The sequence below is a fragment of the Chiloscyllium plagiosum genome, unplaced genomic scaffold (assembly GCF_037043375.1).
Source record: "Chiloscyllium plagiosum isolate Xiang-an unplaced genomic scaffold, Cpla_swu_hap1 HiC_scaffold_1, whole genome shotgun sequence".
Lineage (NCBI taxonomy): Eukaryota > Metazoa > Chordata > Chondrichthyes > Orectolobiformes > Hemiscylliidae > Chiloscyllium > Chiloscyllium plagiosum.
In genome coordinates, this window is record NW_028270139.1 from 66,161,662 (window position 1) to 66,188,526 (window position 26,865).

The following is a 26,865-nucleotide window of genomic DNA, read 5'->3' on the forward strand; positions in this document are numbered from 1 at the left end:
CTCAAATGCAGCAAAATACTTGGTACTCAAAAACTTGACTTGATTATTTAACTAAGCAAAAGTTTGTGAAGCATTATTTTCTGAAGCTAAGTTTCACGCTATTCCTTACGTAGCAGTGTAATTATAGCTACATGGCTCCCTCTAGTGGAATTGTTCAAACTTACAAACAATGGAAACAAATACTGTTCTTTGTTGTTGTCTCTATCTAGACCCTAATGATGTACAGGAAGTCGTAAAGCACAGCAACAGATCCTAACAACATTATTGGGCTGAGCCTCTGGCATCACGTGGGCACTCTGTACAAAATCAATGGTATTTGGTAATTTAGTGCCCTAGTTGGGAGGAGGCTGGTAGAAAGATGAGGACAATTCAAGTGTCTAGTGACTGTTAATATGGCTGAAGATGATCAGGATCCATTTGTTATCAAAAAATGAGCAGATGAACGTTGCTGCACCCACATGGTTATTTGCATAATGGATTCACAGCATTTTATTCACTAGGATGCCAAATGTACATGCATATCGTTCGATGATTGGAGGATTCTGCTTAGGTGGTGTCTGGATATAACTGATGAGCGGCAGATAACATTACCGTTTGAGTCAGACATAATAGTAAAGACTTGAAAATACTATGTCTGCAATTGGTTAATATGTTTGAATTTACCACTGAGCCTGGATTCAAATTTAAAAATTTCATTTAATGAAGGCAATTGATTCAATGATGTGAATGGAAACTTAGTTAAAGCCAGAAATTGAAGAGTTAGGATATTGCGCTTATTCCAGCCTGCTCGCCGAACCTTGAAATCAGGTTAAAGTACTGGAATGTTGATGTGAATATTGGATTAATAATAACCAAAGAGTTTATGACATGAGTAAGAATGTCACAAGTCTGGAGTAAGCGAATATCTCTACTGGAAATTGATCTAAAAGTCATTAAGATTAGACTAGGCTAATGATAGGACGTGATGGATCAGATTGGCAGTAGGTGATTACATTTGTTGTCTTCAGGGTTCTAAATTCAAACCCACCCTCCTCTCACGTGTTAAACCACTAAAAATATTTTTTTCCCAGTTCCTACAGCCATTTTGCATCAAACCTTTGCAGTTTGGTACATTTCAAAATGACCAAAGGAAAAAGATCATGAAGTTCGCAACAGGCAGAGACCCCACCCCTCACCCCCGCCCCACCCCAGCAACAGATGTGTCCGCGGCCACCCTGGGGGACGTACCTGCAGAGGCGAGCCTGATCTCAGAGTTTATCAAGCTCCAAGAGAAGATCAATGCTTCAATGGAGGAGACTGGTCCAGGTGGGAGTCAATCTCAGTCATGCTGCAGAAGCATAACCGAGAGATCGAGAAACTCGGCAGCATGTCGGAGGGGCGGAGTAACAGGCCACGGCCTCCAAAACTGCTGCTGAATCCTCTGTGGGTCAGGTCCGGGCTCTGGAACACCGAGTCCGGGCCTTGGAAGAGCAGATTGATGACTTCGATAATCGAGGTCGTTGGAAGAATATTCGGTTGCCAGGCTTTCCCAAACGGGAGGAAGAAGGCCAGCTTGTGGATTTTTTGGAGCAATGGCTCCCACAACTGCTGAAGCTGGAGGTGGGGCTGGCCCGGGTGCGGGTTGGGCGGGCCCACCGGGTTGCTGTGCTGCGGCCTGGGTCGGACCAGCGCCCCTGCCTGGTCCTAGTTTGACTCCGGCACTATAAGGATAAGCAAAAGCTGCTGGAGGCCTCCAGAGCTTTGGGGAAAGATCCCCAAGTTATGGTATACAAAGAATCCAAAATAATGCTGTTCCAGGACTTCTCTCTGGTCATGGTACGTAAGAGGAAGGCGCTAGACGAGGTAAAAGTGCATCTGAGGGATTGAAATATTCAGTATTCCTTGAGATACCTGGCAACGCTGCGCTTCAGTTACAAAGGGTCTGTGTATAACTTCGGTGAGCCAGGATAAGTAAAATAATTTTTGGATGCTCTTAAATCGACTGAAAGACCTGAATTATTTGGACAATTATTTTTTTCTTTACATCCTGCCTTTTTTCTCTCCTTCCCCCTAAATTTTCTGGGGGGCGGGGGGGGGAGGCTGGTTGTCTTTTATTTTTAACTATAATTTGCTTGGTTTATCTGGTTGTTGAAGGGGGGGGTTTTGAGTATTTTTTGAGTATTCTTTGAATATTTTCTGGGATCGTAATTTTATATATTTTTTCATGATGCTGCTTTGTTAAGAATGCTTAGGGTAATAATATGGAGGGGATGGGTTGGATGCCCACTCTTAATTTCCTTGTTATAAGACATTGGTATTTGTTCATTTTATGTTGCGATGTTTGGGATTAGGGAACAGCTCCAGCTGGAAGGTGTCATGGTGGGATTAATGGACAGTAGGAGTGCCCCCTTTGGGCAAGGGGAAAAGTCCCGTTTTAGCTATATTTTATGTTTATTATAAAGTCATAGAGATGTGCAGCATGGAAACAGACCCTTCGGTCCAACCCGTCCATGCCGACCAGATATCCCAACCCAATCTAGTCACACCTGCCAGCACCCGGCCCATATCCCTCCAAACCCTTCCTATTCATATACCCACCCAAATGCCTCTTAAATGTTGCAATTTTACCAGCCTCCACCACTTCCTCTGGCAGCTCATTCCATACACGTACCATCCTCTGTGTGAAAAGGTTGCCCCATAGGTCTCTTTAATATCTTTCCTCTCTCACCCTAAACCTATGCCTTCTAGTTCTGGGCTCCCCAACCTCAGGGAAAAGACTTTGCCTATTTACCTTATCCATGCTCCTCATAATTTTGTAAACCTCTATAAGGTCACCCCTCAGCCTCTGACTCCAGGGGAAACAGCCCAGCCTGTTCAGCCTCTCCCTATAGCTCAAATTATTCCAACCTTGGCCACATCCTTGTAAATCTTTTCTGAACCCTTTCAAGTTTCACAACATCTTTCCGATAGGAAGGAGACCAGAATTGCACGCAATATTCCAACAGTGGCCTAACCAATGTCCTGTACAGCCGCAACATGACCTCCCAACTCCTTTACTCAATACTCTGACCAATAAAAGAAAGCATACCAAACGCCTTCTTCACTATCCTATCTACCTGCGACTCCACTTTCAGGGAGCTATGAACCTGAACTCCAAGGTCTCTTCGTTCAGCAACACTCCCTAGGACCTTATCATTAAGTGTTTAAGAACTGCTAGGATTTGCTTTCCCAAAATGCAGCACCTCACGTTTATCTGAATTAAACTCCATCTGCCACTTCTCAGCCCATTAGCCCGTCTGGTCCAGATCCTGTTGTAATCTGAGATAACACTCTTCGCTGTCCACGACACCTCCAATTTTGGTGTCATCCACAAACTTACTAACTGTACCTCTTATGCTCGCGTCCAAATCATTTATGTAAATGACAAAAGGTAGAGGGCCCAGCACCGATCCTTGTGGCACTCCACTGGTCACAGGTCTCCAGTCTGAAAAACAACCCTCCACCACCACCACCTGTCTCCTACCTTTGAGCCAGTTCTGTATCCAAATGGCTAGTTCTCCCTATATTCCATGAGACCTAACCTTGAAAATCAGTCTCCCATGGGGAACCTTGTCAAACGCCTTACTGAAGTCCATATAGATCACATTTACTGCTCTGCCCTCATCAATCCTCTTTGTTACTTCCTCAAAAAACTCAATCAAGTTTGTGAGACATGATTTCCCATGCACAAAACCATGTTGATTATCCCTATTCAGTCCTTGCCTTTCCAAATACATGTACATCCTGTCCCTCAGGATTCCCTCCAACAACTTGCCCACCTTCGACATCAGGCTCACTGGTCTATACTTCCCTGGCTTGTCCATACCACCCTTCTTAAACATTGGCACCACGTTAGCCAACTTCCAGTCTTCCGGCACCTCACCTGTGACTATCGATGATACAAGTATCTCAGCAAGAGGCCCAGCAATCACTTCTCTAGCTTCCCACAGAGTTCTAAGGTACACCTGATCAGGTCTGGGGGATTTATCCACTTTTATGCGTTTCAAGACAACCAGCACTTCCTCCTCTGTAATCTGGATATTTTATAATTATTATTTTTTAGGAGTAATTTTTAGTAGTTTTGTAAAGGTTGTTTTTTTTAAACTTAAGTGAATTGTTTAGGGGTTTTACTCAATGCTTGCTGTGTGGGGTTTTTCCTCCTGAGGGTTCTTGGACTTTCTTGGGCGATCATGGCGAGCCATTCATTTAAATGGTGCACCTAGAATGTTAAAGGGAGCCACTTGCCAATAAAAAGGAAAAAGGTATTATCAAGTCTTGAAAAAAGAGAGTGTTGATGTAGCCCTTTTACAGGCGACACACCTAACTGATAAGGAGCACTTGGAGCTGCAGCAGGGAGGATTTGGTCAGGTGTTCTTTTCATCCTTCAACTCGAAAAGTAAGGGAGTGGCCATTCTTATTCGGAAAGATCTTCCATTCCAAATGTTAAGCCAGATAAAAGATGGGTCCGGACGGTTTATAATAATTAAAGCTCTAATATATGCAGAAGAGTCTGGGATTTTGAATGTATATTGTCCCCTGGCATATCCTTTTAAATTCGTAACAGACACATTCTCCAGGCTGATGGCCATTGGGGTACGTCACATAATTATAGAGGGAGATTTTAATTGTATTATTGATCCTGAGGTGGACAGGATACCTAGGAGCTCTGCGGACATATCTCTGCGACCTAGGCAGCTGGTTGGTCTGATTAGGGAGTTGGGACGGGTAGATGTGTGGAAGTGTCTTCAGCCTGAGGGTAGAGATTTCACTTTTTATTCTAACCCACACAAGTGCCACACCTAATTGATATGTTCCTTGTCCCCTCAACCTTTCTGAATTTGATACTGTCCTGTAAAATAGGGAATATAGCTATTTCTGACCACACAGCAGTCTGTATGGAGGTCAAGACTAGTGGTGATAAGATAGACTCCCGACACTGGCGTATGGACCCTTTCCTACTGAAGGACAGTGAGTTCATAGAATACTTCTTGTAGGAATTTAAAGCTTTCTGGGACATTAACTTGGGTACAGCCAGTAACCCATCTGTGATGTGGGAGACTGCTTAGGCATATGTGCATGGCTTAATTATTTCATATTCTGCGACCTGGAAACGACAGAGGGGAGAACAACAGCGCCTGCTTGAGGCTCACCTGAAGGCAGCTGAGTCAGCATATGTTGATAGGCCATCTATAACTAAATTACAGTGGATTATAGCCCTCAGTACTGTATGCTACACTTGAATGCCACACTTACTCAAACAGCAAAGAGGGAGATACTATTGGCGAAGCAGAGACTATTCAAGTGTGGGGATAAGCTGGGCCGGTATCTAGCATACCTTGCCAGAAAGTAGAAGGCTCCCCAGTCCATTACATCTATTAGAGATGGTGCTGGTACTTTGACTTGTGATCCTAAAAAGATCAACTCAGCTTTAGGAAAGTTTTATTTTGAGCTGTACCAGTCAGAGGGCTGTGAGGATAGAGCAAGGAGGATGGAGTCTTTTTTTAAGAATCTGGACCTTTTGGGCATAACTTCTGAGCAGGTGTCCTCTTGGAATGCCCCCCTGACAACTCAGGAGGAGGTGAGGCAGCTCTAGAGTGGCAAAGCACCTGGGCCAGATGGATTCCAGGTTGAGTTTTAAAAAGAATTTATAGACGAGTTGGCCGGACCAATTGTACAACTACTCATTTAGTCAGGGTTGTCTCCCGCCCTCCCTGAGAGAAGCAAATATCTCTCTTATCCTCAAGAAAGGGAAAGTCCCAGATGACTGTACCTCATACAGGCCTATATCCTTATTAAATGTGGTCTTTAAAATCCTCTCGAAAGTGCTGGCAATAAGACTGGAGAAGGTTTTGCCATTTATTATAAAAGATGATCAAACGCAGTTTATTAAGGGCGCAGATCTGCTAATCATATCAGAAGAGTGTTAAATATGGTACAAATCTGCCAGCAAAAAGCAGGATTAGTTGTCTCCTTCGATGCAGAGAAAGCATTCAATCGGTTAGAATGGCCATACCTTTTTTTATACTATGGAGTGGTTTGGTATAGGAGAGTTTTTTACTAAATGGGTCACAGTTTTATATAATTGAAAGCAGCAGTGATTACCAATGGTATAAGATCAGATAGTTTTAGTGTCAGCAGAGGTTGTCGTCAAGGATGCCCCCCCTCTCGGCCCCCCCCTCTATTATTTTCACTAGTGATCGAGCCGCTGGTGGAAGCCATCTGAACTGACACCAGTATAACAGCCCAGGAGGTAGGATTAGGCAAGCATAAAATTACTCTTTATGTGGATGACGTTCTTCTTTTCTTAAATGACCCATTGACATCTGTGCCCTGCTTAATTCAAGTGGTTAATTTATTTGGTGTGTTTTCAGGGTACAAAATTAATTTCATGAAATCAGAGGCCATGCCGATCAGAGGTCTTACCAGCATATCCAACTTTGCGGATGGATCCTGCTTCCCCTTTCAGTGGTCACTGGGAGGTTTTCTCAATTTAGGAATTTTTATTACCCCGGTATTTGGTCAGCTATATAAAGCTAATTATATGTATTTATTCGAGAAAATAAGGCAGGACTTCCAGTGTTGGAAAGGTCTCCCGATATCCTGGTTAGGAAGAATTGCTTTGGTTAAGATGAATATCCTCCCATGCTTATTATACCCCATAAGAATGCTTCCCTTGATGTTGCCAAGACAGTTGCAAGCTCTATGGTTGGCTTGTGTCCTTTGTTTGGAACCATAGACAGCCCCTTATTAAATTAGATAAATTACAGCTCCCACAAGTATGGGGAGAAATCTAGATTTTCCAGATTTTAGAAAATACCAACTGAGCTCTCTGCTATCATATGTGGCTGACTGGTTCTCTTGTGATTCACAATCAGTTGGATAGATAATGAGGCTTCCCAATCAAAATGCCAACTCATCAATCTATTGTTTATGGATAAGGTGAGAACTGTCATAGATCATTGTAAAAGCCCGATTGTCCGAAACACAATCAAAGTTTGGAGGATGATGTGACAGGGTGAGGGTAATCTACAAAAAATCCTTCCCCTTTACCCCCATAGTAGGAACACTGGGATTTCACACAGGCTTGATAGACGATGGATTTAAAATCTGGGAGTCCAGGGGAATCTCCTGCTTGGGAGATTTATTTGATGGGGAGGTCATGATGTCCTTTGAACAGTTAAGTCACAAGTTCGGTTTGCCTAGCAAGGATCTCTTTTGACATTTTCAAGTAGAAGACTGTGCAAAAAAAGACCACATTGATGACTAATCTTTACAAATTAGATATGGAAAGGAGAGTGCTTCGGCCGATGGGCATACCCTCAGTCAGTACTCTCTATCACTCGCTAGGTAATAATGTATCGAAAGACGTGGAATGGCTATATAAAACCTGGACTCAAGAATTAGGGATGGAAATCCCCTTAGAGATGTGGGAGGACATCTGGGAAAATGTCAGGAAGATCTATATCTGTAATACAACTCAAACTATTCAACTGAAGATACTTCATAGGGTCCATATAGCCCCAGAGCGACTTGCAAACTTTAAGACAGGAACATCTTCAATGTATCTTAAATGTAAAATAGAAGTTGGTACTCGTATTCATTGTGGATTTGTAGATACTGGGATAGTATAGCGAATGCCTTGGCAAAGATTTTGGGAAAGGAGATTGGGTTAGACCCGGTGTCTCTCCTTTTGGGCTCTTCAAATCTTGCCTCTCTGGGAAGAAATTATTTTCTATCCTCTCGTTTTGTGCAAGGAAAAACATATTAGCAAGTCGGGTATCCGAAAGTCCCCCTGGACTTTTGAACTGGCATAGGATAGTTATGGAATATATCCCTCTAGACTTCCTTACAAATATGGTGCACCAAACTAACAAAATTGTTCTGTAGAACCTGGCGGCCCTTCCTGAGCTACATTGATGCAGATGTATCGGCCATACTGTCTAGGGTCTTTGATTAGCCATGAGGACTATGTCTATCAGTTCAGGGGCCCCTGGGAGGAAGAATCCCGTATAAATACAGGTTTTTGTTATGACTTGACATAATTTTACTTTGAATGCTTATTTATTTATGTACTTTTTCCTTTCTTTTTCTCTCTTTTTGTTGTTAGTTATGTACTATACTGTAGGTTTTTTTGTTCATATATAGAGTTTTTCTTCTTATATCTTATTATGTGTTTTGGTAGTTGTAGAATAGATTAGTAGTTAGCTTTTTTTATATTGATATTTTCATTACACTGTAAAGTGATTACACTATTTTGTATTCGTTTTGTAATTTTGTAAAAAAACTAAAAACATTTTTTTTCTTTTCAATAAAAATATTTATTAAAAAAATACAAAAAAATTGTATAGGTCCCATCCTGGCAGGCAGTGTACTTTTAGGATGTTTAGATGATGTCATAACATGTGATGTTTCAGAATAAAAGTAACAGCCAATTGTTGTAGCATTAGCAGTATTGTTATGCCCAGGTCCCAGAGCAAAGTTCCCCAATTTGTTCTGGTCCTGGACAGGATACCCTGAAGAGTTAGGCTCCTGGCTGAGCAAGGATGAACTGCACCCCTCCCCCCTTTCTTTATTTATCCTCCCCTTTGGTCAGTCATATCAAAATTAATTTAAAAATGGATCCTTCCCATGCAGATATCTTTCTCTAGTGTCAATAAAATGAGCCAAATTAACCAGGCTGCCTTGAGTTAATAAACAGTGAACTTATTAATTATTAAATGCAAGGAGAATTAGTAAGGCCATGCATTTCACACCGATTATAATTAAGAGGTGAATCAGAACAATATAAGTTTAAGAAAACAATGTGAATCGGTGTGGAATTGTTCATGAAGAACAATAGTTGAACATTGCTGTCACTGCAGTGGAGATTGCCTGTAGCTTTTGACATTGATCATTGAAATTTTTTTATTATTCTCTGAATGTGGGCATTTATTGCAAACACCTCCCAACCCCACCCACAACAGTCGCTTAATTTATTTTTTGCTGTATTAGCCCTCTTTTAAGATAATTTGAAATTACGAATTTTAAAATATCCGCAAGATTTCAGGGCTCTGACCATGTCATGACAGCAATGACAGTAGTACCTCGCTTATAGTTACCTTTGCTCAGTGTAATCAGTAAACAACAGGATCTAGGCTTTGTATAAGTCTGAGATCATATAGCAGTGTTAATAGTTGGTGATATGAAAAAACTTTCAAGACACCTGTTTGAATAAGAAGTCAGTTTTCTGTTGTATATGTTACAAGGGCTAATATATCGGCAACACTCAGACCATATCTTACTGGCAGTGGTGCTTTTACCCAGAAACTACGCTGCTAGTGATGACAGCTAGTTGCTGCTAAGAGGTGATAACAGCCATGGATGTTCCAAAACCTTTTCCTCACTATCATTAATCATTCTATCTGAGTTCAGAGTTAAAGCTTTTATGAAACAACCAGGAGTACAGTGCTCCCACATGTTCTGAAGCAGTTTCAGATTTTGGAGGTGAAGGGAAAAAAAAGACGCCAACTACTGGAAGGAGAGGCGAACAATGAATGAAGAAGGGGGTTGGGGATGGTTAAATCCAATGTTTAAGTTATATCCATTTTAGCTCAGTGATGGCACACTGATCTCTTGTATCAGAAGCTAATGAATTCTAACCCCACTCTAGAAACTTGAATGCATTATCTAGATTGACACTTCATTCCAGTTCTGAGGGAGTGCTACACGGTCAGAGTGCTACCTTTTGAATCAGAAATGGGAATAGCACAGAAGGATGCCATTCAGTTTGTAATAACTATGTCAATTCTCCTCAAAAGCACCTCAACTGGCACCACTCTCCCTCCCTTTCCCCAAAGACCTACATGTTTTTGTTTCAAGAAAGAGCAATAATCCTGACATCTAAATATCTTGCCAGTCATGTTTAGAAAATAAAGAGTTTCTGAAGCAATATCAGCAGTTATCTGGTCTACTAAGAGTTAGGAACGCTGCAGCTTTTTCAATGGAGATAGTCATTTGCATAAACTTTAAGGTTCACAAAAGTGAGGTAATATTTACAAAACATATAATAATTTAATGCTGTCAGTTTTAAAGTCCAAATTCCAAATTGTGCTTTTAGTTAAACATGAAACTCATATTTGTAATCCACCCTTAAAACATAATAAAACCTATGGGTAGATACACTTTTATTTAATGGCTCAATGAAAGTGTAGTGAAACTTAGAACTGAACTTTAAGCCACCATCCCTTTTTAAATGTTTTCTCATTCACAGGAAATGGATGCTTCATTCATTTCTGGTCTCCTTGCTACAGGAAAGATGTTGTTAAACTTGAAAGGGTTCAGAAACATTTAAAAGGATATTGCCAGAATTGGAGGGTTTGAGCTATAGTGAGAAGCTGAATAGACTATTTTCTCTGGAGGTCAGAGGCTGAGGGGTAACCTTATGGAGCTTTATAAAATCATGGATAGGGTAAATAGACCAGGCCTTTTCCCCAGGTTGGGGGAGTCCAGTACTAGAGGGCATAGGTTTAGGGTGAGAGGAGAAAGATTTAAAAGAGTCCTAAAGGGCAACTTTTTCACACAGAGGGTGGTGTGTGTATGGAATGAGCTGCCAGAGGAAGTGCTGGAGGTGGGTACAGTTGCAACATTTGAAAGGCATCTGGATGAGAATATGAATAGAAAAGGTTTAGAGGGTTATGGTCAAATGCTGGCAAATGGGACTAGATTTATTTAGGATATCTGGTTGGGATGGACAAGTTGGACCAAAGGGTCTGTTTCTGTGTTCTACACCTCTATGAGTCTATGACTGTATCTCCAAACATACTAACCATACCTCCTATATTCATATTCAAATCATTTATATGAATGACAAAAGCAGTGGACCCAACACTGATCCTTGTGACACACCGCTAGTCACTGGGCTCCAGTCTGAAAAGCAACCTTCCAACATCAGCTTTAGGCCAATTTGTATCTAAATGGTTAGCTCTCTCCATATTCCATGCAATCTAGCCTTGCTAATCAGTCTACCATGTGGGACCTTGCTGAATGCCTTGCTAAAGTCCATATAGATACTGTCCATCGCTCTGCCTTCATCAATCTTCTTTGTCACTTCTTCAAAAAACTCAGTCAAGTTTTTTGAAAGGACAGTGCCAGTTCTCCCAGCTCAGCTTTTCCCTGGTTTGGATTTGGTTATGTTTTAGCAGGCAGGCAGTGGGTGAAAACTGCTGGACCCAAAGAAGCAGGTCCATGCTGACCCTCCCTCTCCCTGACATCTCCCCTGTAAGTTGGCTTTTTCCTTTTTTTGCAAAGGGGTGTTTTATGGGGATTGCTGCAAGTCGTTGGGATAATCTGTTGGGTTTTCGGAAAGGTTAAGTTATTCTTTTTTCTCTTTTGTGTTTCATTTGGTAATCTTGTAAATAAATTCTATTTTGTTTAAAACTAAGTGGTTGGGCCAACTGCATCACTCCTGGAATATCAACCTGACACCTGCTTAAAACAACTAGCAAAGTTAGGGTCCAGGCTACTTTCTTGAAATGTTTTGAGGGGTCTGGCCTGGTCCATAACAGATTGGGGGCTCATCCAGGATTTGTTCTACAGTTCCAATTTGGGATGAGAGTTGCTGGACCCAAAGGCTGCGAATTGCAAGTGTTAGTGTCTTTTCTTCTGGGCGTTGAATTTAGTTGGTTTAAACAGTGTTTAGTATAGCAATGGCTCTTTCAGTCACTAAATGTTTTCTGGGGGTGGAAGGAGTGACTTGGGGTGGGGGGGGGGGGTTTGCAAAAGGTGATTCAGGCCACACAGCGGGAATTAGCAGATAAGCTGGAGTTGGAGTTGCCTCCTTCTGTAATGAAAGGAGAGATAATTACAGCAATAGCTCAGCATTTAAATTTGCTGGAAATGCCCTCAGAATCTCTGGAGATGGCAAAAAATTCAATTGAAAATGCAAGCAGTTTGAGTTAGAGGCAAAAGACAAGGAAAGGGCAATGGAAGTGAAAGGGTTTGAATTATGATTAAAAGTAGAGGAAAGAAAAAAGAATGAATCACTTTAGCAGAACAAAAAGAAAAAGAGGGAGTGAGAAGAGAGGGAAAAGGAGAGAGTAGAAAGAAAGAGGGAGTATGAACTTCAAAAAATGGCACTTAGACAGGAAAGTCAGCTTAAAAGGATGGAGATGAAAGCTGAAGGTAAGCTTAGTGAGGAAACTGTATATTTATATATATTTAAATATATTCATGCATTATCTAAATTTGATGAGAAGGATGTGGAAGCCTTTTTATCTCATTTGAAAAGGTGGCTGAACAAATGCAGTAGTAAGTGTCCATGTGGGTTTTATTGATCCAAACAAAACTTGTGGGTTAACTGGTGAGGTATTTGCTGGCCTCAAAGTGCTCCCTCACAGACACCTCAGTCACCTGCCTTGCCTTATTTCCCAAGAGTAAGTTAAGTTATGCACCTTCTCTAGTCAGCAAATCCACATACTGAATCAGAAAACTTTCTTTTGCACACTTAATAAATTCCTGTCCATCTAAATCCTTAACACAATGGCAGTCCCAGACTATGTTTGGAAATTTAAAATCCCCTAACATACATACCCTATTATTCTTACAGATAACTGAAATCTCCTTACAAACTTGTTTCTCATTTTCCCGCTGACTATTAGGGTCTATAATACAATCCCAATAAGGTGATCATCCCTTTCTTATTTCTCAGTTCCACCAAAATAACTTCCCTGGATGTATTCCCAGGAATATCCTCCCTAAGTACAGCAATAATGCTATCCTTTATCAAAAAAACAACCCCCCACTTTTGTGAAGTTGCATCAAGACACTATTCAAAAAGGCCACAACACACTGCAGTACACCAGAACTGCAAAAAGAGGAAAAAGAATACCTATACAATGTATTCGCCAAAAGCGGATACCCCGGCAATTTCATCAACAGATGCCTAAGGGAAAGACAACGGAATGAGGACATGCCGCAACCCAAAGGACTAGCCACACTACCATACATCAAGAGCATTTCTGAACTGACAGCCAGACTACTGCGACCACTAGGATTCATAATAGCACATAAACCAACAGCCACTCTCAGACAACAACTCACCAGAACGAAGGACCCGATACCCAGCATGAGCAAAACCAATGTAGTGTACAAAATCCCATGCAAGGACTGCACAAAACATTACATAGGACAAACTGGAAGACAGCTAACGACTGCATTCATGAACACCAACTAGCCACGAAACGACATGACCAGCTATCCTTAGTAGCCACACACGCAGATGACAAGCAACATGAGTTCGACTGGGACAACACTACTATTATAGGACAAGCCAAACAGAGAACAGCCAGGGAATTCCTAGAGACATGGCACTCAGCCACAGATTCAATCAATAAGCACATCGACCTGGACCCAATATACCGACCACTGCAACGAACAGCTGAAACTGACAACCGGAGGCGGCATAGACAAACCACTATAAATGCCGGAGGAAACATCACAGAAGCGCTTCACAGGAGGCTCCCAAGCACTGAGGATGTCACCTAGACAGGGGATGAAACGTCTGCAACACAAATTCCCAGCTCGGCGAACAGAACCACAACAACGAGCACCCGAGCTACAAATCTTCTCACAAACTTTGAAGAGTTATTCCTATCACGTGGAGATATGTGGAAATACCCTGGGAGGTACTAACCTAATTTTGCATGATGTAGATATAGGAGATGCTGTTCCAATTAAGCAATATCCTTATAGGTTTAACCCTCTAAAATTGGTACAGGTTCAGAAGAAGATGGAATGCATACTCCAAGACAACATAATCTAAGTGAGTTACAGTGACTGGAGCACACCCATAGTAATGGTGCCAAAACCAGATGGTACTCAACAGTTATGTGTGGACTATCGCAAAGGCAATGCCGTTACAAAGACTGATGCATATCCAATTCCACATTTGGAAGACTCTGTCGAAAAAGTGGGACATGCAACTTATGTTTCTAATTTGGGATTGCTTACATTATACTGGCAGGTACCTTTGTCCGAAAGAACGAAGACAATTTCAGCTTTCGTAACACTGAATGGACTGTATCAGTTTAAAGTCATGCCGTTTGGTATGAAAAATGCACTAGCCACATTTCAGAGACTAACCAGCAAGATCATTTCCAGATTACTCAATTGTGTCATATATATTGATGAGCTGGTGATTTTTAGCCACACATGGAAGGAACATTTGCAACATTTATCAGAGTTGTTCGATCTGCTTTGGAAAGCAGGTTTGGTGATAAACCTGGCTAAAAGTGAATTTGCCAAAGCCCAAGTCACCTTCCTAGGTCATGTTATTGGACATGGACAAATGGCCCCACGAGATGCAAAAACAAAGGTAATTGAGGAGTTTCCTAAACCATCGTCAAAAAGAGCAGTTCTACAATTCCTGACATTGAGTGGATTTTATCGAAAATTTGTATTAAAGTTTTGCAGTATTGCTGCTCCACTCACTGAATTGCTAAAGAAAGGCAAAAAGTTTCAGTGGATAGCAGACTGTCAGAAGGCATTTGACAGTCTGAAAGCTGTGTTAACCACTGCCCCAGTGTTAGCCACACCTAATTATGCAAAGCCATTCAAGGTGGCTATCGATGCAAGTGATGTGGGTGTCAGTGCTGTGCTTGTACAGGAAGACAACGAGAAGTTAGAAAGACTGATCAGGTATTTCTCCAGGAAATTGAACATTCATCAGCAGAAATATTTGATGGTTGAGAAGGAGACTTGGAGCTTGGTATTGGAGTTATAACATTTCAATTTTTTTGTTACCAGTAATATATGTGAGACAATCATATACACTGATCATAACCCATTGAAGTTTGTGGATAATTTGAAGGACAAAAATTCCAGACTGTTTAGATGAAGCTTGTTGTTACAACCATTCAATTTGAAAACTGTGCATGTGGCAGGGTGAGAAAATGTGATTTTCGGCATTGTCGAGACTTGAATGAGAAATGGAGGCGTTCAGTGGCAGGAGTAAAACAGACTGAAACAGAATGTAGTGGTGCATGTTTGTAGTCAATGTAACGTATATGGGTGTTGTAGTGTACTAACAATTTAAGATTAAGGGGTTTTAAAATGAAGTCATCTTTGGAAATTGATGGGTTTTTTTAAGGAGACAGATGTGATGATGCTGCTTCTTGAACAAAGTTATTCTATGCTTCTTTTTCAGGAGGTTGTAAGTACACAGATTCCGAAATGTCTTGGGTTGATCTACTTGAAGAAGCTTACAAGTTTTTAAAAAACTCTTGAACAATGAAAGTAGAGTGGCCAGTTCTCCCAGCTCAGCTTTGCTCTGGTTTGGATTTGGTTCTGTTTTAGCAGGCAACCACTGGGTGAAAACTGCTGGACCCAAGAAGCATGTCCATGCTGACCCTCCCTTTCTCTGACATCTTTCCTGTAAGAACTTGTGTTGGACTTTTTTTTTTTGCAAAGGGATATTTTATGGGGATTGTTGCAAGTAGTTGGAACAGCATCATTAAGTTGGAATAATCTGTTGGGTTTTCGGATATTCTGTTCTCTTTTGTTTGTGTTTCATTCGGTAATCTTGCAAATACATTTTATATTATTTAAAACTAAGTGGTTGGGCCAGCTGCATCACTCCTGGAATATCCACCTGACACCTGCAAAGTTAGGGTCTGGGCTACTTTCTTGAAATGTTTTGAGGGATTCTGGCCTGGTCCATAACAAACTAATATATTGGAGTTTTTTTTGAAGATATAACAGAGAGAGAGTTGATGAAAGCAAGACTGTAGATGTGGTGTACATGGACTTCCAAGAGGTGGTCAATACAATGTCAACCAACAACTTGAGGAAGGTCTAGAGTTATGGAATAAAAAGGATGGTAATAACATGGATACAAAATTGTCTGAAAGATAGGAAACAGAGACGATTGGTTGTTAGGGATTTTTTGGGCTAGAGGAAGGTTTGTAGTGAAGTTCCTAGAGATCAGTATTGAGATACTTGCTTTTCCTGATATATATGTAAGTAATTCCGGTTTTTGTTTACAGGGGACAGTTTCTAAGTTGGAGAAGAAATAAAACTTGGGAGAATTGTAAACTGTGAGGAGGACATGACATAAGTTAAAAAGGACCTTGGCAAATTGATGGAGTGAATGAGAATTGGCAGCTGAACATCAATGTGAAGTGTGAGGTACTTCGGTACAAAGACATAGACATGCAACATAAAATAAAGGGTACTATTTTAAAGGATGTGCAGGAGTACAGATATCTAGGTATAAACACACGTCATTAGAGGTGGAAGGACAGGAAGAGAGAACTGTTAAGAATGCAAATTTTGGACTCGGCAAGATGACGGCGATTCGGTAGAACTGCTGTGGACAGCTCTGTCTAACACCAAGGCGTTTTTTGCCATCCCTGGCCAACTTATGTGGTGGAATTATTAGATTAAAACCTTACAGAACACATATTTGTTAATATTTGGGAGTGGGAAGGATGCCAGAGGGAAAAGGATTGAGCAAACAGCAGGAGGGAGGACACTCCCATGCAGCACCTACCACACCAGAGACTGCAGCAGCAGCAGCAACCTCTACTGAACCTCCCGGGGACCTGACAGACTCACAGGAATTGGCTGCGGCAATGGAGAGACTTACCTTGAAAATTGGGACTGCGATTGAGGAGATCCGTGGGGAGATTCGTGCCCAGGTCCAACCTATTGCATCCATGCTGCAGAAGCATGAGAAGTAGATCCAGGGCCTCGGGCAGAGGCAGGAGGAGGTGGAGGGTGAAACTAAGGCCTCAGAAGCTGCAATGGAGTCCTCATCCAGTCAGATCCAGGTGCTGGAGCAAGAGGTGCAGGTCTTGCGAGACCACATCGACGACCTCGAAAATCGAGGTCAGAGGATAAATCTCCGAAATGTTGGGTTCCCTGAAGCTGAGGAAGGTGAGTCGCCAGTCAGCTTCTTTAAACGTTGGCTGCTGAAGTTTTTGGGCCTTCACATTGAGTCCAGCAGGCTGCAGATTGAAAGGGCTTATCGGGTTACAATGCACAGGTCAGGCCAAGTGCAGCACCCCCACTCGGTCCTAGTGCACCACCACTCATATAAGAACAAACAAAAAGTCATGGAAGCTTCCTGATCCCTGGGAAAAGATCCGCAAGCACTACTGTACAAGGGGTCAAAAATCATATTTTTCCAGGATTTCTCTGCAGCCGTAATTCAAAAGAGGAAGTCCTTTGATGAAGTTAAAACGAGGCTGAGGAACGTGAGTATCCAGTGCTCCATGAGATACCCCGCAGTGCTCCATTCAGCCACGAGGACTCAGTTTATACATTTGACTCAGTGGATAAAGCTAAAAACTTTGTAGACACTTTAAAATAGATGGACTGGCCTGAAGAATACGGTTAATGTTTTTTCTCTTTTCTATTTTTTCCCATGTTTTCCCTTTTTTTATTCCTTTCTTTCTCCCTAATAAAATTCCTTTTTGGAAAGGGGGGATAAGACCTTCGAATGAGTTGTTCCTTTTTTTAATAACTGGATTTTCTGATGGGAAATTTTGTGGATGTTCTTTGTTGCCTCTCCCTTTTTTTTGTTCTGCTTCTCTTTTAGTCACAAATCGGGGTGACATGAAGCCAGGGATGGGTGGAGTGCTCATCCGGACTTTGTCTTTTTTCTGTTGATTTAAGGATCATCTCCTTGCTTTTTTTCTGGCCTAAGGATGGGGCACAGTCCAGGTTTGAAGGAGCTGTGAAGGAAGGGATGGGTAGGGTGAGTGCCCCCTATCGGCAGAGGGAAGAGTCTTCCATTCAAGGTTTTATTGTTGGTTTTCTTTGTAGTTTTTTGGTAGTAATAGTTGTTTATAGTTATGATAGAGTAGTTTTTGTATAGTTCTTTGAATCTTTGTGTCTTTATTTACTTATGCTCAGCGCTTTGTAAGCAGGGTTCTCCCTCTAAGGGGTTCAAGGGTCTCTGAAAGGGGATATGGCTAAGTGTCTTATTAAATGGAGCACCTGGAACATTAAGGGAAGTCATTCGCCTGTTAAAAGGAAAAAAATGCTTTCTAGCTTTAAGAGGGAAAAGGTTGATATCACTTTGTTTTTGCAGAAAATCCATCTTGATGATAGGGAACACCTGAAATTACAACAGGGCGGTTATGACCAGGTATTCTTTTCATCCTTTACTACTAAAAGTAGGGGAGTGGCGGTACTTATCCAGAAAAATCTTCCGTTCATATTATTAGAGCAGGTGAAAAATGAGCAGGGATGGTTTGTGATACTTAAAGCCCTGATACATGGGGAGGAATATGGCATTTTAAATGTCTACTGTCCCCCGGCGCATCCCCTCAAATTTTTGATTAGTGCTTTCTCTAAGTTGAGTGCTTTTGGAACATGGCACATTATTATGGGGGGAGGGGGAATTTTAATTGCCTTTTGGATCCGACAGTGGACAGGATGCCTTGTGGGCCCCCAACTATTTCTTTGCAGGTCAAGCAGGTGGTTGACTTATGCGAGGAGTTGGGGCTGGTGGATATTTGGAAATGTCTTCAACCTACCAGCAGGGACTTCACCTTTTTTTCAAACCCACATAAACGTCACACGAGGATTGACCTCTTTCTGGCTACCTCAGCCCTCCTGGATTCCATTATGGGTTGTAAAATTGGGAATATAGCTACCTCTGATCATGCAGCAGTATATTTGGAGGTTAAGGCCAAGAGTGAAGGGCTAGGTTTGCAGCACTGGCATTTGGACCCTTTTCTCCTTAAGGATTCCAAATTTGTGGAATACTTTTTGAAGGAGTTTCAGGAATTCTTGACTATCAACTCAAGCATGGCTAGTAGTCTGCCTATGCTATGGGAATCTGCTAAGGCCTTTGCTAGGAGATCACCAATGGGGTGAAGTCTGGGAATTTTAGGATTGGTAGGGCAATCGGCAAGTCTGCCCCCTCTCACCGTTGTTGTTTATGTTGATGATAGAACGGCTGGCAGAGGCCATTCGTTAGAACGTCCACATAACCGTTCCGGAAGTGGGATCGAGGGCACACAAGATTACATTGTATGCGGATGATGTCCTTCTGATTTTATCGAACCCAATGACCTCTGTATCCCATTTGATACAATGTATCAATTCATTTGGGGCTATCTCAGGATATAAGATTAACTTTGCAAAATCAGAGGCCATGCCTTTGGGGAACCTTAAGGATGTGCCAGAAGTTGAAGGTGGCTCTAAGTTCCCTTTTAAGTCGTCACGGGTAGGGTTCCGATATTTAGGCATTTTTATTACCCCCTGTTTGACCTGTTATTTCGCACGAACTTTGCTCAGTTCCTCGACAATATTAGGCGAGATGTCCAGAGATGGGAGGCTCTTCCAATTTCATTAAGATTAATGTTCTTCCTCGTTTGCTTTATCCCATGCGTATGCACTCTATAATGTTTCCCAGGTAAACGCTGTGAAAGTTTATGGGGTAGTTTGTTTCTTTGTCTGGCATCATGGGCGGCCCCTCATCAAACTTACTAAATTGCAGTTGCCTCAAGGAGGGTGAGGAGTTGATTTCCCAGACATCAGGAGGTATCAATTGAGTTCCCTGCTGTCCTTTGTCTACGATTGGGTAGGTAACAATCCAAATTCAAAATGGCTGGATATTGAGGCCTCCCAGGCAAAGTGCCCTCTTACTAACCTATTGTTCATGGATAAGATGAGGACAGTTATGGACCACTGCCGGAACCCCATTGTCATTAGTACAGTCAAGGCATGGAGGGCAATGCGTCAGAGTGAGGTTTTTTATCCAAGACTTTGCCACTTACACCTATAGTTGGCATGCCAGGGTTCCGACCAGGGATGATGGACTCAGGGTTCAAGCTATGGGCACCGAGAGGGGTTTCTAGTTTGGGAAACTTGTTTGAGGGGCAGGTTATGATGTCTTTTGAGCAACTGAGCCGCAAATATGGGTTGCCCAGCAGAGACCTTTTCTGTTTTTTTCAGGTTAGGGATTTCATCCAGAAGAAGACTACGCTTCTCACTAAGCCTTATAAGCCCAATACAGAGAGGCTGTTGCTACGCTCCACAAGCACCCTTTCAGTTAGTGCCCTCTGTCACTTGCTGGGTGGCAGGGCCTGGCAGGATATTAACCGGTTATGTGAGGTCTGGGAGCAAGAGCTAGGAGAGGAGATCTCTTCTGAAACATGGGAGAGCATATGGGAGAATACTTGAAAGATCTCAATCTGTAATAGGACATGCGCTACGCAGTTAAAAGTTCTGCACAGGGCTCATCTGGCACCAGATCATCTGGTGAAGTTTAAAAAAGGGGCATCTTCAGTATGCCCCAAATGTAAAGTAAGTGTAGGTACTCTTACCCATTGCTTCTGGACATGCCACAAGGCTCCGTGTTTACTGGAGCGCTGTGGTGGGAGAGATAGGGAGAGTATTGAGGACTGAAGTCAAAGTAGACCCAATATCTCTCCACTTAGCTCTACCAAATTTACTATCTTTAGATGCGCATGAGAAGAAACTATTTAATGTTCTTGCATACTGTGCACGGAAGAATATTCTGATGAACTGGGTGTCTGAGAACCTGCCAGGCTTGCTGGGATGGCAGAAATTAATTATGGAGCACATTCCCTTGGACATTTTTACAAACATGGTGCATCACGCAACAGACCATTTTTATAAGACATGGCAGACCTACTTGAGTTATTTGGTTATAGATTTGTCAGTTATCTTAATTAGGGCATTTGTTTAACCAGGATGGTTAGATTTGTCAAGCCCTGGGCCCTGGGAGGGGTCTCCTGAGTTAATACAGGTAAATATACAATGCTCCCATCCCTTTGTTTGGGAGCTTTGCCTGGAGCATAGCTGTTCTTTATTTTGTGGGGGTTTTTGTGGTTTTTTTTGGTTTTCTTTCTTTTTTTTTGGTATTGCTTTGCACAGTGTTAGGCTTTGTTTTGTATTATAGGGTAGATTAGTAATTAGTAGACCTGAGTTGTATTAACTTGTGTTTTTTTTTCTTTTTATTATACTGATATTTGTTATTGATTGAATTTTTCAATAATTTTATATGTTTCTAAAGTTTAAAAAATTTGTTAATAAATATATTTACAAAAAAAATGCAAATTTTATGTTTTGTTGGCAGTAGTGACATACATTACATGGACCATTCTGTGTTATGAGGCAATTATATAAGGCACTGCTTAGACCTCAGCTAACATTTTGTGTAGGGTAGTGGGGGCATTGGCAAGAGTGCAGAAAAGATTTACAAGAATTATTCCAGGGATGACACACTTCAGTTATGAGGAAGAATTGGAGGTGTTGAGACTGTTTGTTTTTCTTGAATAGAAAAAGGCTGAGGGGAGGTTTAATAGAAGCTTTCAATATCATTAGGGTCTGGGCAGAGTAAATAGGTTCAAGGCCACAGTTTTAAAGTTTTTGAGAAAAAAACAAATGCAAGATGAGAAAAAAAAGTTTTTACATTGTGCTTAGGATCTGAAATGCATCATCTGGACGTGTGGTGAATGCTTCATCTGAGACATTGAAGAGGGTATTAGATTATTATTTCAATGGAAAGAAAAAGAACTACAGGAGATTGGCTTGAAGTTATAGTGCAAAGAGAGCCAGTGCAGAGATGATGGACCGAATGGCCGCCTTCTATATCATAACAAATCTGTGAATTTGATCATTTCTGCCCTGTCCCCCCTCAGAAACTTTGCTTGATGGCTCCTTTGCCTCCCACCTCTACAACAAGAAAGCACCCAGCGCATGAGAGGCATTTATCAGCCTTCCTCACAAACTGTTGAAGTGCAAAAAAAACTGCCCTTCTGGTTGCTTCATGTCAGATAAGCCTGCAATTCCAACAATTTATGCATACAAGATAATCTTACTAGATAACATCTGTGTAGCATTAATACTGGAGGCATGGTGATTGGGTGATTGTATTGATCCTTTATGTATTAGTCTTCTTTTCACACATATCACCGTAGTTGCTGTTGTGAGAACAACAGTTTCTGCTGCTGTTAGATGAGACTGAGAGAAATTACAAAAGAAGAATTAGGCTTTCCAAGGCAGAATATTGCATTCCTTCAGCCTACCATGTAGGGTACCACAGGTATCACTGCATGGTACAGTGATTACTGGTATTCCAATATAATGCACAATTTTGTTGACGCCAGAATGGAAACAATCATAACTTAAATTAAAGTCTGAGATTAAAAATGATGCAATGTGTTACCTTTATGTAGTATTATCAAACTAAAATGAAAAGTAGCACATTTTTCTTACTTAAAAATACAACCTTTAGGTGCACATAACTTGTTTTTCATGTAAGTCTTGGGTTGTAGGTTATAAGTGGCTTTATTAATGATTAACCTGTCATGGGGTTTAAAATATGCCTTAGTCATTCTGTAACTGTTAGCATGAATAGCGCAATTGAATCAAAATTGTTCTTTAGATGACCTTGCTGAATCTGGATTGGTTAAGAAATAGCTGAAGTCAGAAGTTGTTATGACTACAAAGCTTCATGCCAAAATAATCTTGTTTTCTCAAGTACTTCCTTGATACGGAACAATTTCCACATTTGGTTCATGGCCATTATGAAGTTTTTTTTCAGATTTTCATTCTCGAATGGTCTGTTTACCTTATAGCACGGTTGCCAACAAGTGTCCAATCTCACCATTGCACAGTAGATGGGCCAACAATATTTTTCCCTGGAAGTTGCTGGATGTGTTGTATCCTCTGCAGTGTAACTGGGCAAGAAAGTATACCTTCTGAACAACAGCATGCTAGAGTGGATAAATTTAAGCCAAATCATTCACAAAATGAAAAATAAGTGTGAGGAATGAAAGATAAGTTAAGAGAGAGGAAAAACAAACGATGCTAAGACAAAGTTAATTTTAAAATTCTAAACACCACCTCTAATAGTAATTAAAATCTGAGGGAGTGAGACCTGATACCTATAATAGTTAAGTGTCAGGTCCACAGAGGTTGACAGGAAGTAATTAATATATCTACCAGGCCCGCTGTCAAGGAAAGGCCGCCAGCATTCTTAAAGATCCATCCCACCCTGGCAATGTTTTTCTACAATCTCTACCATCGGGGAGAAAGTACAGAAGCCTGAACACACGCACCAGCCGGTTCCGGAGCAGTTTCTACTTTACTGTTATTAGAATACTGAATGGACTCACAAACTCTTAACATTCGCCGGTACCTGTGTTTCTGTTTTTGCCATTATTTACCTATTATTTACTTTCTATGTTACTTAAGTATGTGATCTGCCTATATTTCTCGCAAGACAGAGCTTTTCAGTGTGCCTCGTTGTACGTGACAATAAATTAAATTCAATTCAATTCAACACATTATATTGTTAATAGAACAGATAAGACTTTCCTGCTTTTGCTCAATTACTTTGTATTTTTTGTACAAACACAAGAATTTCCAGCCACTCAATTCATTTGAATTCATTGATTCATTCAGCTAGATGCCATGCTTGTAGAAGTAATGAATTGATGTGGCGTTTGCACATATATAATAGTGAACATCATATAACAGTTAGCAGCAGATTTGTATCACTGAAGCCTGGGATTGTCCAGAAGCAGGAAACCTACCAGGAAACGTTGAAGACGCACTGGCCTGCAAGTGAGACTGAAACAACATGGTTTCAAATCCCCCCTCTCTAGAAAGTCCTGACAAAAATCCAAGCTATTGAAAACAAAAAGGATGAACTTAAGTCTAGACTTATCTTCAAGAGAAAACTGAGTGAATGATGTATTCTCTTTTTTACAGAGACATTGTACACTCCTGCTACACCTGACTGTGCCTTGCAACCTGAAGGTTTCTCCATACATTACATGGACCATTCTGTGGCTTGGGTAAGACTAGGGGCAGTGGAGTTTGCCACCTAATCGAGATCTTCTGGTGCTCAGACATGTTGACCCTGGTGAGTTACTGTTCCTCGGACCTAGACTATCTAACAGTGAAATGCCACACAAGTTCACCTCTGCCTTCCTGACAATGGTCTATATATCACTCCAGGCGGAACTGAAGAATGCTCTGGATGAAATTTAGACCATTACAAATGCACTTATTTATTGTGGCCAGCTACTTCAAACAGGCCAAGAGGGAGATATGTAAATACCATCAACATGTCTCCTGTCCAACCAGGGGGCCGAACATCCCTGACCGTTGCTACACAATAATCTGCTCCATACCACATCTGCACTTCGGAAAATCAGATCGCAATGCTGTTTCCTCCTCTGGCTTAAAAGCAGAAGTTGAAACGTGAGGATCCAGCACAAAAATTGGTGCCATGCTGATCTGAGGCTGCAGAAGAGCTTCTGCTGGGCTGCTTGGAATCGGTGGAATGGTCCATATTCAAGAATTCAGCGGCCAATCTAGATGAGTACATCACCACCATCACAGACTTCATTAGCAAGTGCATAGAGGACTGCGTGCCAAAGAAGCCAATCTGTATGTTCCCCATCCGGAAACCAAGGATGAACCAGGAAATCCATTGCCTACTGAAGACCAAGCATGTGGTGTTCAAGTCAGACAATTCAGATCTTTATAGGAAATCCAGACATGACCTCCACAAGGCCATTAGAGATGTCAAGAGGCAATACTGGCCCAAGTTAGAGACCCAAACTGATCACATGGACATCTGCTGCTTGTGACAAGGCCTACATGAAATAATGGGATACAAAATGAAGTAGAAAAGAATAACACCAAAAACACATCCCTCCCTGATGCACTCAATGCATTTTATGTTCTGTTTGAGCAGAATGCCAGTGAAACAGTGTGACCTGACCTGTCAGGTCCGGATGCACCTGTTCCCTCAGTCACCTCTGCAGATGTCAGATTGGCCTTCTTGACAGTGAACCCAAAGAAAGCGATTGGCACAGTTGGAGTCCCCAGCTGTGCAATCAGATCCTGTGCAAACCAGCTGGCATAGGTATTTGCAAACATTTTCAACCTCTCCTTGCTACAATCCAAAGTCTCCATCTGCTTCACGATGACCAGCATCATCAAGGTATCAAAGAAAACACATGTATTATGTCTCAAAGACTACTGCCAGGTGGCTATGACCTCCATAATTGTGAAGTGTTTCAAGAGGCTGGTCATGGCCCATATCAACTGCAGCCTCCCAGCTGGCCTGGATCCCCAGCAATTTGCCTACCACCACAACAGCACCATGGCCAATGCCATTTCCCTGGCTATACACTCAGCCCTGGAACATCTGAATAACAAGGAACCTACGTCAGGCTTCTACTTATTGACTACAGCTCCACTTTCAACATTATAATCCGAACCAAACTAATCTCCAAACTCTGAGACCTAGATCTCAGCTCTGCCCTTTGCAATTGGATCCTCAGCTTCCTGACTCACAGATCACAATCAGTGAAGATATTCAACAGCACCTCCTCCACAATAATCCTCAACATCGGCAGCCCACAAGGATGCACTCCCCGATATCAAACAATGACGAGTCAGAATACAGGAAGAAGATAGAATGCTCGGTGTAAAGATAAGATTCTCTTCAGGAAGCAAGGAGGAGGGCACACCCTGATCTACATCAATGGAGCGGAGGTGGAGATGGTTAAGAGCATCAAGTTCCTGGAAGTGACAATCACCAGCAATCTGTCCTGGACCATCCACGTAGATGTGACAGTCAAGAAGGCACAACAATGCCTCAGGAGGGTAAGGAGATTCAACATGTCCATACAGATGCTCACCAATGTTTACAAATACACCATAGAAGGCATTCTATCCAGGTGCATCCTGGCTTGGTACGGCAACTGCTCTGCCCAGGACAGTAAGAAACTTCAGAAGTTTGTGAACACAGCACAAACCATTACGCAAGCCAATTTTCCATCCATTGACTATATCTACACTGCAGAAAAGCAGCCAACATCATCAAGGGCCCCTCCCACCCCAGTTATAATCTCTTCCCATCAGGCAGAAGACTAGAAAGCTTAAATACACATACCACAGTTTTAAGAACAGTTACATCCCTGCTGTTTAACTGCTGAATGGACTTCTCAAATTTCAAATCTAATGTTGATCTTGCTTTTGTACACCTCCTGTGCAGCCGTAACCTTGTTTCTTCACTCTGTTCAACCACCCTATGATCTGTATGTCCTTGTATATTATGATCTGCTTGTACTGCACACAAAACAAAACTTTTCACTGTACTTACATGTGACAACAATAAATCAAATCAAATCAAATCAAATCAAATCATTAGCCTCAGCATTATTTTGAAAATGGCTTGATAAATCTAAAAATATGAGGCCCTATTTACCGGTCCATTGCAATGGAAGAACTGGACAAACAATTGGGGTAGAGAGAGTGGAAAATTGGGAAAATAAATTCACAAGATTGCCTTCTCTGCTATAGTTCAGTGACTTTTCCTTTTAAAAAGATAAAATGTTTGCATCATTTTCTTAAGCTAGCATCACTAAGTTATGTGATTCAATGCAAAAATGTTCAAGTGGATATCTAGCAGGATTCAACAATATTTGTTTCAGGTTTCCAGCATCTGCAGTTCTTTACTTTTGTTTAAAACAGTACTTGTGTTGGGTTTGTTCTTTTCAGCCCTCGGCAATTGTCTCGAGAGACAGCATGCTTTCTCATTTCAGACACTGAATTTAACTTGCAGGACATAGATGGTAATTACTGTCCTTGTTTATTGGGCGTAATCCTGCTAAACCTTTGGGCTGAACTTAATATATCATTCCAACTCCCAAACTACCAACTGTCAGTTTAGCTCAAGCTTTCACATGAATCACCCACTTTTTCTGATGGGAACCTGATGATATGATCTATCTGATACAGTGATAGCTGTCCTCTTCCTGATTGTCTTGGACATTCTAGCCAAGTAAGTGAGTCAGAAAGTACCAT

General features: G+C 41.6%; 1 long non-coding RNA gene across 1 annotated transcript; it reads left to right on the forward strand.

The window, feature by feature from the left end:
• On the forward strand, positions 1-26,186 carry LOC148152134 (uncharacterized). The gene is made up of 4 exons (XR_015757264.1): positions 1-984; positions 1,071-1,305; positions 22,614-23,172; positions 23,752-26,186. It is a non-coding gene; the product is annotated as an uncharacterized LOC148152134 (long non-coding RNA).
• Positions 26,187-26,865: the final 679 nt, after the last annotated feature.